The sequence below is a fragment of the Hemitrygon akajei genome, chromosome 5 (genome assembly GCF_048418815.1).
Source record: "Hemitrygon akajei chromosome 5, sHemAka1.3, whole genome shotgun sequence".
NCBI classification, from domain to species: domain Eukaryota; kingdom Metazoa; phylum Chordata; class Chondrichthyes; order Myliobatiformes; family Dasyatidae; genus Hemitrygon; species Hemitrygon akajei.
Window position 1 is genome coordinate 34,999,819 of NC_133128.1, and position 17,063 is coordinate 35,016,881.

Genomic DNA, 17,063 nt, shown 5'->3' on the forward strand with positions numbered 1-17,063 from the left:
ACCTAACCACCAATGCCCAAAGGCTGGCAATGGAACCAAGTCTTGCTCAGGTTTCAGACTACAGGAATCTTGCAACAGGTCAGATATTACTAGGCTCCAATAGAAATTGGTTTTTACAGACCATCTACAGCATTTCGTGGTAGGCAGATTGTCGTGATCTGAGTGTGATTATGCCCACTACCACCACAGTTTTGGAGGTTTTCCACATTAAAGTGCTTATACTTCCAGATCAACAATAATCTCCCATCCTCAGAAGGGATAAAAGAAAGCAAAAACCAAACAGCTGGAGGATGTGGGCATGCCAAGCAGCACTTGTGGAGGCAGAGGGCTAGTCAACGTTTCAGGCCGAGACCCTGCATCAGCAGCGACAGTTCAATATCTCTGCAGCACCTGCCACCCCTTGTATTCCTTAAGCTCAATGAGAATTTCAGCCAGATGCATGGTTTCAGCTTACAGAGATGAATCACACTGCTCTTTTAAAGAAATTAATTTGATTAGTTTATGAAACAAGTTTATAGATGTGAAGAAAATGAATGCTAGTATCTAATGAGAATGATTACCATACCTTTGAAAATAATGCAATTCTTCTCCAATTAAGAGGTTCTTCATATAACCTCCCATCGCATGGTTGACACGAGATGAGCAGGGAAGCTTCTCTGGTCTGTAACAGAACCAGGGCTCCCCAGTCCTGAGATCAGTAAAGTTACAGAGTGGTTTAGTTTGCGACAAACAGAAATTACACACAGTGATCTGCAAGGTATTCTCCGATTTGAAAGTGCTTTTAAAATACACTCTCTCTGGGTTTTCCTTCCGTATTCTTTTAAGGGCTTGAACCCCTTCACTGGGATGAACCAAAGAAACAGACATGTGGACTTCTCCTGGCCAGAATAAGGTAAAATTGATGTGATAAGTTCCATTTTGGAGATCTATAACCGTTCCTGCTGAACCGGCTTTCAACTCTGGAGTGTGGATCCGGGCTTGGAGATAGTCACCCCCGTATTGCTTCGGATTTTCTTCAAAATCGTACATACGCACCATCACCTGTAACTGATCTCCAACGTAGAAAGTCTTTCCAGAATTTAAAATAACAAAATATGCACGTGATGGGTCACTGCTTTTCTGAAAAGGCACATTAGGTCTGGGAGGCTTTGGCCATTCAATCATTTTGATCAGAACCACACCCTCTGATCTTTCTTCAGGGGTGAAGCTGTGATTCTGATAGCCACATTTTAAAAGTCTGTCAGTCCAAGATGACGGAGTTTCTTCCTTTCGCTGCTCTGCTGTGTGATTAAACTTTGGATCTGGATATTTCTTCCATGTTCCATCTGTTTCATCTCCAAACTGTAGAATGGAATATTTCAGTAAAATAACTATATTTGTACATAAGGTTCATCTTCTTAACTTACCAAATTGAAGCCTCAGAAAATGCAGGGATTTTAATACCCTAAGGGAGTTGTTCAGAATCTTGCCAGACGGGAGATAGAAGGTCAAAAATGAAGGAAAGAACTGAACTTAGAAAGTTATCTCAGAGTATAGATGTAAAATCGTATTACAGGGAAGAGATGTAGATGGACAGATGGCTGTAGTAAAAATAAGATCACAGAAACAGACTCATACGGAAGGAAGCAAGCACTTTGTCTCAGATACATCAATTCAGCCTAGATACCCTTTCTCCTATCACAAACGAGAAAATCTGCAGATGCTGGAAATCCAAGCAACACACACACAAAATGCTGGAGGAACTTAGCAGGCCAGGCAGTGTCTATGGAGAAAAAATACAGTTGACACATTGGGCTGACACCCAAAACCTGCTGAAGGGCTGCAGCCTGAAACGCCGACTGTATTTTATTTTCATAGATGCTGCCTGGCCTGCTGAGTTCCTCCAGCATTTTGTGTGTGTGTTACCCTTTCTCCTTAAATCTATGCCCTCTATGTCTTGATTCACTAACCTAGAGTAAAAGATTATATGCATTCATCCTCTCTATGCCCTCATGACTATATATACCTCTGGAAGATCACCCCACATTCTTTTACACTTCAGAGAATAAAGTCCTAGCCTGCTCAAGCTCTCTCTATGTCAGTCACACAAATCCTGACAACATCCTTGTACATCTTCCCTGCACCCTTTCCAGATCAATACCATCTCTCCTATAGCAGGGTGACCACATTTAAAAGCATTACTCCAAATCAGAATGAAAACTATGTTTATCACTCACCTACGCTGTGAAGTTTATTTTGGGGCAGCAATACGGTACACAACTGCAATATAACATGCTGGCTTCCATACTGAACGTTCGAGCCGATGAAAGCTATCATGCTAAATGCTCTTTTTCACCATCCTGCCCACCTGAGATACTGCTTTTAGTGAATCATGTACTTGTAATCCGAGGACTCTTTGTTCTACTACACTCCTGGAGGCTCTACCATTCATTGTGAGAGTCCTACCCTCCTTTGTCCTCGCAAAATTCAATATTTTTCACCTATCTGAACTAAACCATTTGCCATTCCCCAGCCTGCTTACCCAGCTGACCAAGATACCATCGAATTCTAGATAGCTATCTTCACTATCTATGATAACACACATTTTAGTGTCATCTGCAAACTGACTAACCAAGGCTTAGAAACATAGAAACATAGAAAACCTACAGCACAATACAGGCCCTTCGGCCCACAAAGCTGTGCCGAACATGTCCTCACCTTTGAAATTACCTAGGGTTACCCATTGCCCTCTATTTTTCTAAGCTCCATGTACCTGTCCAGGAGTCTCTTAAAAGACCCTTTCGTATCTGCCTCCATCACTGTCGCCGGCAGCCCATTCCACGCACTCACCACTCTCTCCGTAAAAAACTTACCCCTCTGTACCTACTTCCAAGCAACTTAAAACTGTGCCCTCTTGTGCTAGCCATTTCAGCCCTGGGAAAAAGCCTCTGAATATCCACATGATCAATGCCTGTCATCACCTTATACACCTCTATCTGGTCACCTTTATCCTCCGTTGCTCCAAGAAAAAATGGCCGAGTTCACGCAACCTATTCTCATGAGGCATGCTTCCCAATCCAGGCAACGTCCTTGTAAATCTTTTCTGCAACCTTTCTATAGATTCCACATCCTTTCTATAGCGAGGCGACCAGAACTGAGCACAGTACCCCAAGTGGGGTCTGTGATGAACTACATATACCTGTCTGGACACGCCCCCCCCTGCTGTCTGCTCCTGTGGCTCCTCCCAGAGACCCCGGTATAAAGGCGATTGGAGGCACTGCTCCTTCCTCAGTCTCCAGGATGTTGTGTGGTGGTCGCTTGCTGCTTGTGCTTTCTTCCAGCCAATAAAAGCCTACCTTAACTCACGTCTCCGAGAGTTATTGATGGTGCATCAATTTTATTGGCTGGAAATTTTAAAACATGGGAAGTATTTTACGTCCGGAAAAATTGGACATTGATCCTCAAGCCCCAGAAGCAGCTCTTGCCTTTGAACTCTGGCTTGCATGCTCCCAATCATACTTGGAAGAGATTTGCGTGACTGAGCCTGCTACCATGCACAAAATCCTCCTTTCCAGAGTCAGTCCGAAAGTATACTCCCTTATCAGGGACCTGCCGCCCTACCAAGGGGCACTGGACACCCTCAAAAGACAGTACCTGCGGCCGGTGAACACCGTCTACGCAAGACATCCTTTAGCGATGCGGCAGCAGTGGGCTGGAGAGTCGAGCGCCGAGTTTGTCCGGGCCCTACAGACACTCGTGCAGGCCAGCGACTGCAAGGGACTGACGGTGGAACAGCATGCGGAGCTCCTGGTATGAGACGCCTTCGTCACAGGGATCAGGTCAGTGTATGTGCGCCAGTGGCTGCTGGAAAACTCCGATCTTACCTTACACTCGGCGATCGAGCTGGCCGACACGCTGGAGGCTGCTCTGCACAACGCCGACGCTGTCCAGCCGCACAATCTCCCGCCGGTTCCGTGGACGCCGCAGACCCCGCAGACCCCGCAGACTCCACTGGCGAATCGACCTCAGCTGCTGCCAGTCACATGTCCGCACAGTGTTACTTCTGCGGACTCGAAAAGTACCCCAGAAAACGCTGCCCGGCCCGAGAAGCTACCTGCTCCAGCTGCGGAAAGAAGGGCCATTTCGCCAAGGTCTGTAAGTCTAAACCATGAGCAGGGTCAAGCAGCGCCGCGTGCGATGCATGGGGGTGGCCATCTTGGTCGCCGCCATCTTGCCTGCCCGCCTCGTGCGAGGCATGGGGGCGGCCATCTTTGTCGGCGCCACCTCGCCTCGCCTCCGACCCATGGGTGCTTATCGGGCACCAAGACGGCGATTCAACTCTGGCCTCCATAACCCTCGACCAAAGCGCCCCACACCAGCTTGCAAGGTCAATGATGGACATCCTGGTGGAGGGGCACATTTGACGTGGGCAGCATTGAGAGTTTTATTCACCTGGACACGGTGCAATGCTGCGGACTCGTGACATGGCCGGTAAGCCAGAGGGTCACAATGGCTTCTGGGTCGCATTCCACAGACATCCAGGTGGGTTGCGTAGCAACATTGGTGGTGCAGGGCAAAGAATATCGGGACTTTGCTCTACTGGTCATGCCTCAACTGTGTGCACCTGTGCTATTGGGGCTGGACTTCCAGAGCCACCTAAAAAGTGTGACTATGGCATATGATGGGCCCCTCCCACCACTCACTGTCAGGAATCCTCAGTTTTGTGGGGTTTCATCATATACCCCGCTACTGACCACACACACACACCAACCCGCACATCCCACCCAGCACCATGCCGACAGCTGCGCTACTGACACCACTTGCAGCCTCTCCACCCTCAAGATCCCTCCCCCAACGCTGTTCGCCAACCTGACCCTCGACTGTAAACCTGTGACAACTAAAAGCAGGAGGTACAGCGCGGGGGACAGGGCCTTCATTCAGTTGAGGTGCAGCGGCTGCTCAGGGAGGGGATCACTGAGCCAAGCACAAATCCTTGGAGGGCCCAGGTGGTTGTTGTTCAGACCGGGCAGAAAAATGGGATGGTCGTGGGCTATAGCCAGACCATCAATAGGTTCACGCAGCTTGACGCGTACCCCCTACCCCACATCGTGGATATGGTCAACCAGATAGCTCAGTACAAGGTGTACTCGACCATAGATCTGAAATCCGCTCATCACCAGCTCCCCATCCGCCCGGAGGACTGCCCCTATACCGCCTTCGAGGCGGGCAGCAGGCTCTATCACTTCCTATGCGTCCCCTTCGGTGTCACGAATGGTGTCTCTGTCTTCCAGAGGGAAATGGACTGGATGGTGGACCAGTGCCAACTGAAGGCCACATTTCCATATCTGGATAACATCACCATCTGTGGTCACGACTGGCCAGATCACAGCACCAACCTCCAACAATTTTTCCAAGTGGCCAAAGCCCTGAACCTTACTTATGACAGGGACAAGTGTGTGTTCAGAACCACCCGACTCGCTATCCTTGGGTATGTTGTGGAGAACGGGGTCATTGGCCCTGATCCCGACCGTATGCGCCCCCTGTTAGAACTCCCTCTTCCCACCACCCTCAGAGCCCTCAGACGGTGCCTGGGCTTCTTTTCCTATTACGCCCAATGGGTCCCCCATTACGCAGACAAGGCCCGCCCCCTGGTCAAGTCCACCACATTTCCCCTCTCTGCCGAGGCCCGCGCAGCCTTCAGCCGCATTAAAGGGGACATTGCCAAAGCAACGATGCATGTGATGGACGAGACCATTCCCTTCCAAGTAGAGAGTGACGCCTCCGACTTTGTGCTGGCTGCTACCCTCAATCAGGCAGGCAGGCCAGTAGCATTCTTCTCTCGTATCGTTCAAGGCCCTGAAATTTGGCACTCCATGGTGGAGAAAGAAGCCCAGGCCACAGTGGAAGCTATTAGGCACTGGAGGCACTATCTCGCCGGCAAAAGGTTCACCTTGCTGACCGACCAGCGCTCGGTTGCATTCATGTTCAGCAACCAACAGCGGGGCAAAATCAAAAATGATAAAATTTTGTGGTGGAGAATAGAACTCTCCACCTGCAACTATGATATCCTGTACCGGCCTGGAAGGCTCAGTGAGCCCTCTGATGCCCTATCCCAGGGAGCGTGTGCCAGCGCGCAGCTCGACCAGCTATACGCCCTCCATGCAGATCTTTGCCACCTGGGGGTCACCTGATTTTACCATTTTGTGAAAGCCCGGAACCTGTCTTACTCCCTTGAGGACATCAGGACGATGACCAGGGACTGCCAAGTCTGCGCTGAGTGCAAACCGCACTTCTACCGTCCTGAAAAGGTGCAACTTATCAAGGCCACCCGGCCCTTTGAGTGTTGACTTTAAGGGCCCCCTTCCCTCCACTGACCGCAATGTCTACTTTCTCAACATTATCGACGAGTACTCGCGGTTCCCCTTTGCCATCCCCTGCCCCGACACCACTGCCACGTCCGTCATAAAAGCCCTGCACCAGCTCTTCACTCTGTTTGGATATCCCTGCTATATCCACAGTGATAGAGGGTCCTCGTTTATGAGTGACGAGCTGCGCCAGTACCTGCTGGCTAGGGGTATTGCTACTAGTAGGACCATGAGCTATAATCCCCGGGGAAATGGACAGGTGGAGAGGGAGAATGCCACAGTGTGGAAGGCCACACTTTTAGCCCTTAAGTCAAAGGGGTTGCCGGTCTCTCGATGGCAGGAGGTCCTCCCCGAGGCACTCCACTCTATCCGCTCCCTGTTATGTACGTCCACCAATGCCACCCCTCATGAGCGCCTCTTTTCTTTTCCCAGGAAGTCTGCCACTGGGACCACCCTACCGGCTTGGCTGACGTCCCCAGGGCCAGTGCTGCTCCGGAAACATGCGAGGAGCAATAAATACTCCCCGCTGGTCAAGAGAGTTCACCTACTACAAGCGAACCCCCAGTAGTACGTGGACTAGTACGCTGTAGTAGTAGAAAATTCGCCCCATGGGGACTCTCTTTTAAAACAAAGGGGGGGGGGGGTGAATGTGGTGAACTACATACACCTGTCTGGACACGCCCCCCCAATGACTGCTCCTGTGGCTCCTCCCACAGACCCCGGTATAAAGGCGATTGGAGGCACAGCCCCTTCCTCAGTCTCCAGGATGTGGTGTGATGGTCACTTGCTGCTTGTGCTTTCTTCCAGCCAATAAAAGCCTATATCCTATATACCTTAACTCACATCTCCGAGAGTTATTGATGGTGCATCAGGGTCTGACCAGGGTCCTATACAGCTGCAACATTACCTCTCAGCTCCTAAATTCAATTACACAATTGATGCAGGCCAAAGCTCCGTATGCTTTCTTAACCACAGAGTCAACTTGTGCAGCAGCTTTGAGTGTCCTATGGACTCGGACACCAAGATCCCTCTGATCCTCCACACTGCCAAGAGTCTTACCATTAATACTATATTTTGCCATCATATTTGACCTCCTAAAATAAACCACCTCACACTTATCTGGGTTGAACTCCATCTGTCACTTCTCAGTCCAGTGTGCATCCTATTGATGTCCTGCTGTAAACTCTGACAGTCGTCCACATTACTCACAACACCCCCAACCTTTTTGTCATGAGCAAATTTACTAACCAATCCCTCCACTTCCTCTTCCAGGTCATGTATAAAAATCACAAAGAGTAGGGGTCCCAGGACAGATCCCTGAGGCACAGCACTGGTGACTGACTTCCATGCAGAATATGTCCCGTGTACAACCACCCTTTGCCTCCTGTGGGCAAACCAGTTCTGGATCCACAAAGCAAGGTCCCCTTGGATCCCATGCCTCCTTACTTTCTCAATAAGCCTTGCTTGGGGTACCTTATCAAATGCCTAGCTGAAATCCATATACACTACATCTACTGCTCTACCTTCATCAATGTGTTTAGTCACATCCTCAGAAAATTCAATCAGGCTCATAAGGCACAACCTGCCTTTGACACTGCCATGCTGACTATTCCTAAGCATATTATGCCTCTCCAAATATTCATAAATCTTGCTTCTCAGGATCTTCTCCATCAACTTACCTACCACTGAGGTAAGAATCACTGGTCTTTAATTTCCTGGGCTATCTCTACTCCCTTTCTTGAATAATAGAACAACATCCGCAACCCTCCAATCCTCTGGAACCTCTCCCATCCCCATTGATGATGCAAAGATCATCTCCAGAGGCTCGGGAATCTCCTCCCTCGCCTTCCACAGTAGCCTGGGGTACATCTCGTCAAGTCCCGGTGACTTATCCAACTTGATGCTTTCCAAATGCTCCAACACATCCTCTTTCTTCAGGGGTGTCAAACTCATTTTAGGTCACGGGCCGGATTGAGCAAAATGCAGCTTCATGCGGGCCAGATCAGTCGGACGCGTGCGAACGCAGCTTTTGTTGCCTCCGTTTTTTCAGCCTGCTCTCATGTATCTCAGTCTCTGCTATAACTACAAAGTGTTTCACTTTACAAATTCCGTTTCTTATGAAGAAGACTGCCGAATAAACACTAAAAACCCTGAAAACCTGGTACCTGAATAAACTCAGCATTAGCCATATCATACGCCATAGGTGCTTCGATTACTGGGGCCAGCTTTAATAGTAATTAGATATTATCTCGCGGGCCAAAGATAATTCCACCGCGGGCCGCATTTGGCCCGCGGGCCTTGAGTTTGACATATATGATCTACATGCTCAAGCCTTTCAGTCCACTGTAAGTCATCCCTACAATCACCAAGATCCTTTTCCTTAGTGAATACTGAAGCAAAGTATTCATTAAGTACCTGTACTATCTCTTCCAGTTCCGTACACACTTTTCCACTGTCACTCTTGATTGTCACTCCTATTCTCTCACATCTTGTCCTCTTGCTCTTCACATCCTTGTAGAATGCCTTGGGATTTTCCTTAATCCTGTCCACCAAGGCCTTCTTATGACCCCTTCTGGCTCTCCTAATTTCTTTCTTAAGCTCCTTCCTGCTAGCCTTATAATCTTCTAGATCTCTATCATTGCCTAGTTTTTTGAACCTTTTGTAAGCTCTTCTTTTCATCTTGACTAGATTTACAATAGCCTTTGTACACTACGGTTCCTGTACCCTACCATCCTTTCCCTGTCTCATTGGAACGTACCTGTGCAGAACTACATGCAAATATCCCCTGAACATTTGCCACGTTTCTTCCATATATTTCTCTGAGAACATCTGTTCCCAATTTATGCTTCCAAGTCCTTTCCTGATAGTGTCACATTTCCCCTTACTTCCAATTAAATGCTTTCCTAACTTGTCTGTTCCTATCACTCTCCAATGTTATGGTAAAGGAGACAGAATTATAATCACTGTCTCCAAAATGCTCTCCCACTGAGAGATCTGACACCCAACCAGGTTCATTTCCGAATGCCAGATCAAGTACAGCCTCTCCTCTCGTAGGCTTATCTACATATTGTGTCAAGTAGGCCCAAGTGCAGAGAACATAGACAGATGCATAACCAATTTTTAAGACATTAAGACATAGGAGCAGAATTAGGCCGTTTGGCCCATCGAGTCTGATCCGCCATTTAATCATAGCAGATCCTTTATCTCTCCTCCTCAATGCCATTTCCCCGCCTTCTCCCCGTAACCTTCGATGCCATGTCCAGTCAAGAACCTATCAATCTCTGCCTTAAATACACCCAACAACCTGGCCTCCGCAGCTGCACGTGGAAACAAATTCCACAAATTCACCACCTTCTGGCCAAAGAAATTTCTTTGCATCTCTGTTTTGAATGAATGTGCCTCTCTATCCTGAGGCTGTGTCCTCTTGTCCTAGACTCTCCCACCAATGGAAACATCCTTTCAACATTTGAAAGGTTTCAATGAGATCACCCCTCATCCTTCTAAATTCCAGCGAGTACAGACCCAGAGCCATCAAACATTCCTCGTATCCTGGAATCATTGTTGTGAACCTCCTTTGGACCCTCTCCAATGCCAGCACATCTCTTCCAAGATGAGGAGCCCAAAACTGTTCACAATACTCATGAGGCCTCACCAGTGCCTTATAAAGCCTCAGCATCACATCCCTGCTCTTGTATTCTAGAGCTCTAGAAATGAATATTAATGTTGCATTTGCCTTCCTCACCACTGACTCAAGCTGCAGGTTAACCTTTAGGGTGTTCTGCACAAGGACTCCCAAGGCCTCTTGCATCTCAGATTTTTGGATTTTCTCCCCATTTAGAAAATAGTCTGTGCATCTATTTCTACTGCTAAAAGGCACGACCATACATTTTCCAACATTATATTTCATTTGCCACTTCCTTGTCCATTCTCCTAGTCTGTCTAAGTCCTTCTGCATCCTGCCTGTTTCCTCAACACTATCTGCTCCTCCACAAATCTTCATGTCATCTGCAAACTTGGGAACAAAGCCTTCTATTTCATCATCTAAATCAATTATATACAGCATAAAAAGAAGTGGACTCAACACCGACCCCTGTGGAACACCACAAGAACACCACTGGTAACCAAGCAGACAAGGGTCCTTTTATTCCCACTCACTGCCTTCTTCTAATCAGCCAATGCTCTAGTAACTCTAGTGCTCTAGTAAGTCTTAGTAACTTCCCTATAATAGCACGGGCTCCTAACTTGGCAAGCAGCCTCATGTGTGGCACCTTGTCAAAGGCCTTCTGAAAGTCGAAGTATACAACATCCATTACATCCACTTTATCTATCCTACTTGTAATCTCCTCAAAGAATTCCAACTGGTTCATCTGGCAGGATTTTCCCTGAAGGAAACTATGCTGACTTTGTCTTATCTTGTCCTGTGTCACCAAGTACTCCAGTACCTCATCCTTAACAATTGACTCTAACATCATCCTAACTACTGAGGTCAGGCTAACTGGTCTATAATTTCCTTTCTGCTGCCTTCCTCCTTTCTTAAAGAGCAGAGTGACATTTGCAATTTTCCAGTCCTCTGGCACTATGCCAGAGTCCAATGATTTTTGAAAGATCATTTCTAATGCCATAACAATCTCTAATGCTACCTTTGAGCCCCAGGGTGCAGTTCATCTGGTCTGGGTTACTTATGTACCTTTAAGTCTTTTAGCATTTTGAGCACCTTCTCTCTTGTAATAGTAACTGCACCAGCTTCTCTTCCTTCACACACCATGTTAAGGACTGTACCAAAAAGGATAAACCAAAATCCACAAATGAACTGGGAGATACAACCCTACTAAAGTTCAGCTCTGCTGCATTCAAATCAACTAAACCTGACCTTTACAAGAAACCAAAATATGACCTCTGTAAAGCTATTAAAGATGACAAGTAACTGCACCAGACTAAAATTGAGTTCCAACACAGCTGTCAATTATGGCAGAGCTTACATGCTTAAAAGGCAACAAAATTAGATCGGACAGCATTGCCGACAACAGCATTTCCCTTCCTGATGTGTTTAGAACACATTCTGTGCTTGTTTTGGACAGAAGGGAATGAGTACGTCACCACACATCTTTACAGTGCAGCTGAACCCACATTCACCATTGCAGGTATTAGATTAGCCATCTGGAGAGTGAACCTGTGGAAAGCATTTGGCCCAGATGGTGTTCCTGGATGTGTACTTAGATCCTGTGCAGACAGCTGGTGGGGGTATTTGCAAACATTTTTAACCTCTCCCTGCTTCTTTCTGTTGTTTCCACCTGCTTTAAGAAGGCCATTATCAACCATGAGTCCAAGAAATACATGGCAATATGCCTAATGACTACCACTCAGTAATTCTAATATCCACTATCATAGATGCTCTGAGAGGCTGGTCATGGTATTTATTAAGTCAAGCTTTCCCTACAACCTCAACCCATTACAATTTACCCACTGCCAACACAGGTTAACAGTGGATAACATCTCCTATACTACATTCATCTCTGGAGTATCTGGGCAATAAAAACACCTTTGTCAGATTGTAGTTTATTAACTACTGCTCCACCTTCAGTACTATAACTCCAAGCAAACACATCTGCAAACTCTGAATTCTGGGGTCAACATTTACCCCTGCAAATGGATCTTTGACTTCCTGACCAACAGACCGCAATTAGTAAGGATAGGCAGACACATCTCTACCACAATTATTCTAAACACTGTTGCTCCTTAAGGTTGTGTCCTCAGCCCCTTCTTATACTCCCTGTGCACACATGACTCTATGGCCAGGTTCTTTTCTAACTTCATTGACAAATTTGCAGATGATACCACCATAGTGGGTTGTATCTCAAATAGCAAAGAGTTGGAGTCCAGGAAGGAGGTATAGTGTTTAGTGACATGGTATCCTGACAATGATCTTTCCTGTAGTGTCAGCAAAACAAAAGAGTTGGTCATTGACTTTAGGAAGCGGGAAGTGACTGAAGTCCTACCTATATCAGAGGTGTCAAGTGGGTTGAGAGTTTCAGATTCCAGAGAGTGAATATCACAAATGGCCTGTCCTGAATCAACCATGTAGACACCATGGCCAAGAAAGCTCAACAATTCCTTGATATCCTCAAGAAGTAAGAGGAATTTGACACATCCCCATCAGCCCTTATCAATTTAACCCCACGAGAAACATCCTGTATGGATGCATAATGGGGCAGCTGCTCTGCCCATGACAACAAGAAGATACAGAGATGTGGATGCAGCTCAGCACAACATATAAACCAGCCTCCCCTCCACTGACTCTCTCTGTACACTTTGCTGCCACGGTAAAGCAGCCAGCATTATCAAAGATCCCACCCAGCCCAAGTAATTCCTCTTCTCCCCTCTTCCATCAGACGGAAGATTTAAGATCCAAGAATGTTTAGCGTCATTCCTGAGTACTCAAATGTAAAGGAGAATAAAATGATCATTACTCTGGATCTGATGCAGCATAAAAAACATAAAGAACACAAAAATATTAAACTAAAAGACATGATATATAAAAATAAAAATAATTCCGTAAACATAATGTACAAGTGCTGTTATATACATAGACTGTATGCATACAAAGTGACATTGTTTTGTGATGTATAATCACTGTCCATGGCCAGTCAGCCTTTTTGCCAATCTCAGCTTTCTAACCTAGCAGCTGTGAGCTTCTAGAGATCAAAGAGCTGTTCTGAGTAAGTTAAATTTCTAACCAGTATTCATTGTTCAGCCTCTTGGCTTAAACAATAACCTGTCTTTGGTTCTTAAAGTAAGTAGCAAGCAATAATTGGTTTGAAGTTAAAAGGACTACTTTCCAAACAAAACAGCACTGTCTATTGAACACAGGATGCTGGCCCCCAGAACTGGGCTAGATGTTGTGGAAGTCAAAGGTGTTCTACTAATTGAACTTGGATCAAACCAGACAAGGAATTTGCTTAGAAAGGAAGCTTGCAGACCAGATTGATACCATCACATAGCACATCACATAACTAATCTGTCAATAGTTGGAAGGGTTGTGTACTCAGAGTCAGAATTCCCAGCATTAATTATGGGTACCTAGGAACTCTGTCCCCAGAAGCTTTCAGATCAGCTGCTTCAGCATTCACTACAGAAAAGGATCCTGGCAATTGAAGCGAAGACTTATAACAGATTGAAAAGCTTGAGCATATAGACATTACGAAACAGGATGTGCTGGAGCTATTGGAAAGCATCAACTTGGATAAGTCACCGAGATGGGACAAGATGTACCCCAGGCTACTGTGGGAGGTGAGCCAGGAGATTGCTGAGCCTCCGGCAATGATCTTTGCATCATCAATGGGGACGGGAGAGGTTCCAGAGTATTGGAGGGTTGCAGATGTTATTCCCTTATTCAAGAAAGGGAGTAGAGATAGCCCAGAAAATTATAGACCAGTGAGTCTTCAATGGTTGGTAAATTGATGGAAAAGATCCTGAGAGGCAGGATTTATGAACGTTTGGAGAGGCATAATATGATTAAGAATAGTCAACATGGCTTAGTCAAAGGCAGGTCGTGCCTTACGAGCCTGACTGAATTTTTTGAGGAAGTGACTAAACACATTGATGAAGGTAGAACAGTAGATGTAGTGTAAATGGATTTCAGTAAGGCATTTGATAAGGTACTCCATGCAAGGCTTATTGAGATAGTAAGGAGGCATGGGATCCAAGGGGACCATGCTTTGTGGATCCAGAAATGGCCTGCCCACAGAAGTGGTTGTAGACAGGTTATATTCTGCATGGAGGTCAGTGACCAGTGGTGTGCCTCAGGGATCTATTCTGGTACTTTGCTTCAGTATTCACAAGTGAAAAGGATCATGATCAGGATGAGATTGAAGTAGAGCGGTCCTGTGTGCTGGACAGTGTGGAGATTAAGGAAGAAGAAGTGCTGGTTCTTCTTAAAAACATTAAGATTGATAAATCCCCAGGGCCGGATATGATACACCCCAAGTTGTTGTGGGAATTGAGAGAAGAGATCGCAGGAGCATTAGCTATAATCTTTGAATCCTCTTTGGCTACAGGGGAAGTGCCAGAGGACTGGAGAATGGCAAATGTAGTTCCCTTGTTTAAAAAAGGTAATAGGGAGAAACCTGGGAACCATAGACCAGTGAGTCTTACGTCGGTGGTCTGCAAACTACTGGAAGGGATTCTCAAGGATAGAGCATTTGGAGAAGTACAGTCTACTCATGGATAGTCAACATGGCTTTGTGAAGGGAAAATCATGCTTCATGAGCCTGATTGAGTTTTTTGAAGAGGTAACTAAAGAAATTGATGAGGGTATGGCAGTGGATGTGTTCTACATGAACTTTAGCAAAGCATTTGACAAGGTCCCTCACGAGAGATTCATCCAGAAAGTCACGAGGCATGGGATAAGTGGAACCTTGGCTATTTGGATAAAAAATTGGCTTAAAGGAAGAAAGCAGAGGGTAGTTGTGGAAGGAAAGTATTCTGCCTGGAGGTTGGTGACTAGTGGAGTGCCGCAGGGATCTGTCCTGGGACCCCTGCTATTTGTGATTTTTATAAATGACCTGGATGTAGAGGCGGAAGGATGGGTGAGTAAGTTTGCGGATAACACGAAGATTGGAGGAGTTGTGGATGGAGCTGTAGGTTGTTGAAGGTTACAAGAGGATATAGACAGGGTGCAAAGTTGGGCAGAAAAATGGCAGATGGAGTTCAAACCAGACAACTGTGAGGTGATGCATTTTGGAAGGACAAACCAGAAGACTGAGTACTGGATTAATGGTCAGTTACTTAAGAGTGTGGATGAACAAAGGGACCTTGGGGTTCAAATCCATACATCCCTCAAGGTCGCTGAACAGTTTGATAGGGTAGTTAAGAAGGCCTATGGGATGCTAGGCTTCATTAACAGGGGGATTGAGTTCAAGAGTAGAGAGGTCCTGTTGCAACTCTACAAATCTCTGGTGAGACCGCACTGAGAGTATTGTGTTCCATTCTGGTCACCTCATTATAGGAAGGATGTGGAAGCTATGGAGAGGGTGCAGAGGAGATTTACAGGATGTTGCCTGGCTTGGAGAACAAGTCATATGAAGCAAGGTTAGCACAGCTGGGACTTTTTTCATTGGAGCATAAAAGAATGAGAGGGGACTTGATAGAGGTCTACAAAATTATGAGAGGCATAGATAGGGTAGATAGTCAGTACCTGTTTCCCAGGGCACAAATAGCAAACACCAGAGGGCATATGTACAAAATTAAGGGAGGGAAGTTTAGGGGAGACATCAGGGGTAAGTTTTTTACACAGAGGGTTGTGAGTGCCTGGAATGACTTGCCAGGGATGGTGGTGGAGGCTAAAACATTAGGGGTATTTAAGAGCCCCTTGGAGAGGCACATTGATGAAAGAAAAATGGAGGGTTATGGGGTAGTGTGGGTTTAGTACTTTTTAAAGGATTATATGGGTCAGCACAACATGGAGGGCTGAAGGGCCTGTACTGTGCTGCAGTGTTCAATGGTTCTATGGTATCCCTTCTCTTCGTGATTTTTATAAATGACCTGGATGAGGAAGTGGAGGGATGGGTTAGTAAATCTGCTGATGACACAAAGGTTGGGGGTGTTGTGGATAGTGTGGAGGGCTGTCAGTGGTTATAGCAGGACAATGATAGGATGCAAAACTGGGCTGAGAAGTTGCAGATGGTATTCAACCCAGATAAGTGTGAGGTGGTTCATTTTTGTAGGTCAAGTATGATGGCAGAATACAGTATTAATGTTAAGACTCTTGACAGTTTGGAGAATCAGAGGGATCTTGGGATCCAAGTCCATAGGACACTCAAAGCTGCTGCACAAGTTGACTATGTGGTTAAGGCAGCATATGGAGCATTGGTCTTCATCAACCATGGGTTTGAGTTTAAGAGCTGTGAGGTAATAAAAGACATTAAAAAAATTGAAGCTATGGAAAGGGTGCAGAGGATATTTACAAGGACGTTGCCTGGATTGGGGAGCGTGCCTTATGAGAACAGGTTGAGTGAACTTGGCCTTTTCTCCTTGGAGCGGCACAGGATGAGAGGTGTATAAGATGATGAGAGGCATTGATTGTGTGGATAGTCAGAGGCATTTTCCCAGGGCTGAAATGGCTATCACGAGAGGACACAGTTTTAAGGTGCTTGGAAGTAGGTACAGAGGAGAAGGCAAGGGTAAGTTCTTTTACACAGAGAGTGGTGAGTGCATGGAATGGGTTGCCGGCGATGGAGGTGGAGGCAGACATGATAGGATATCTTAAGAGACTCTTGGATAGATACATGGAGCTTGAAAAAAGAGGGATATAGGTAACCCTAGGTAATTTCAAGTGACAGGCTTTGGATGTTTCAGAAAGGACAGGGAGGAAGGCAAAGGAGGTGGGGGCATGGCACTGTTGATCAGAGATAGTGTCACGGCTGCAGAAAAAGAGGAAATCATGGAGGGATTGTCTATGGAGTCTCTGTGGGTGGAAGTTAGGAATAGCTCTACTGGGTGTTTTTCATAGACCATCCAATAGTAACAGGGACATAAAGGAGCAGATAGGGAGACAGATTCTAGGAAGGAGTAATAATAACAGTGTTGCTGTGGTGGGAGACTTAAACTTCCCAAATATTGATTGGCATTTCCCTAGAGTGAGGGATTTAGATAGAGTAGAGTTTGTCAGGTGTGTTCAGGAAGGTTTCTTGACACAATATGTACAAAAGTTTGTAGATAAGC

At 46.2% G+C, this 17,063-nt stretch overlaps 1 long non-coding RNA gene across 1 annotated transcript in view; it reads right to left on the minus strand.

The window, feature by feature from the left end:
• Nucleotides 1–1,102: 1,102 nt before the first annotated feature.
• The window catches only part of LOC140727634 (uncharacterized), a 112,925-nt gene continuing 96,964 nt past the window's right edge, over nt 1,103–17,063 (minus strand). The window contains exon 3 of the long non-coding RNA XR_012098887.1: nt 1,103–1,341. This is a non-coding gene — a long non-coding RNA (uncharacterized lncRNA). The remainder of the gene's footprint in view (nt 1,342–17,063) is intronic.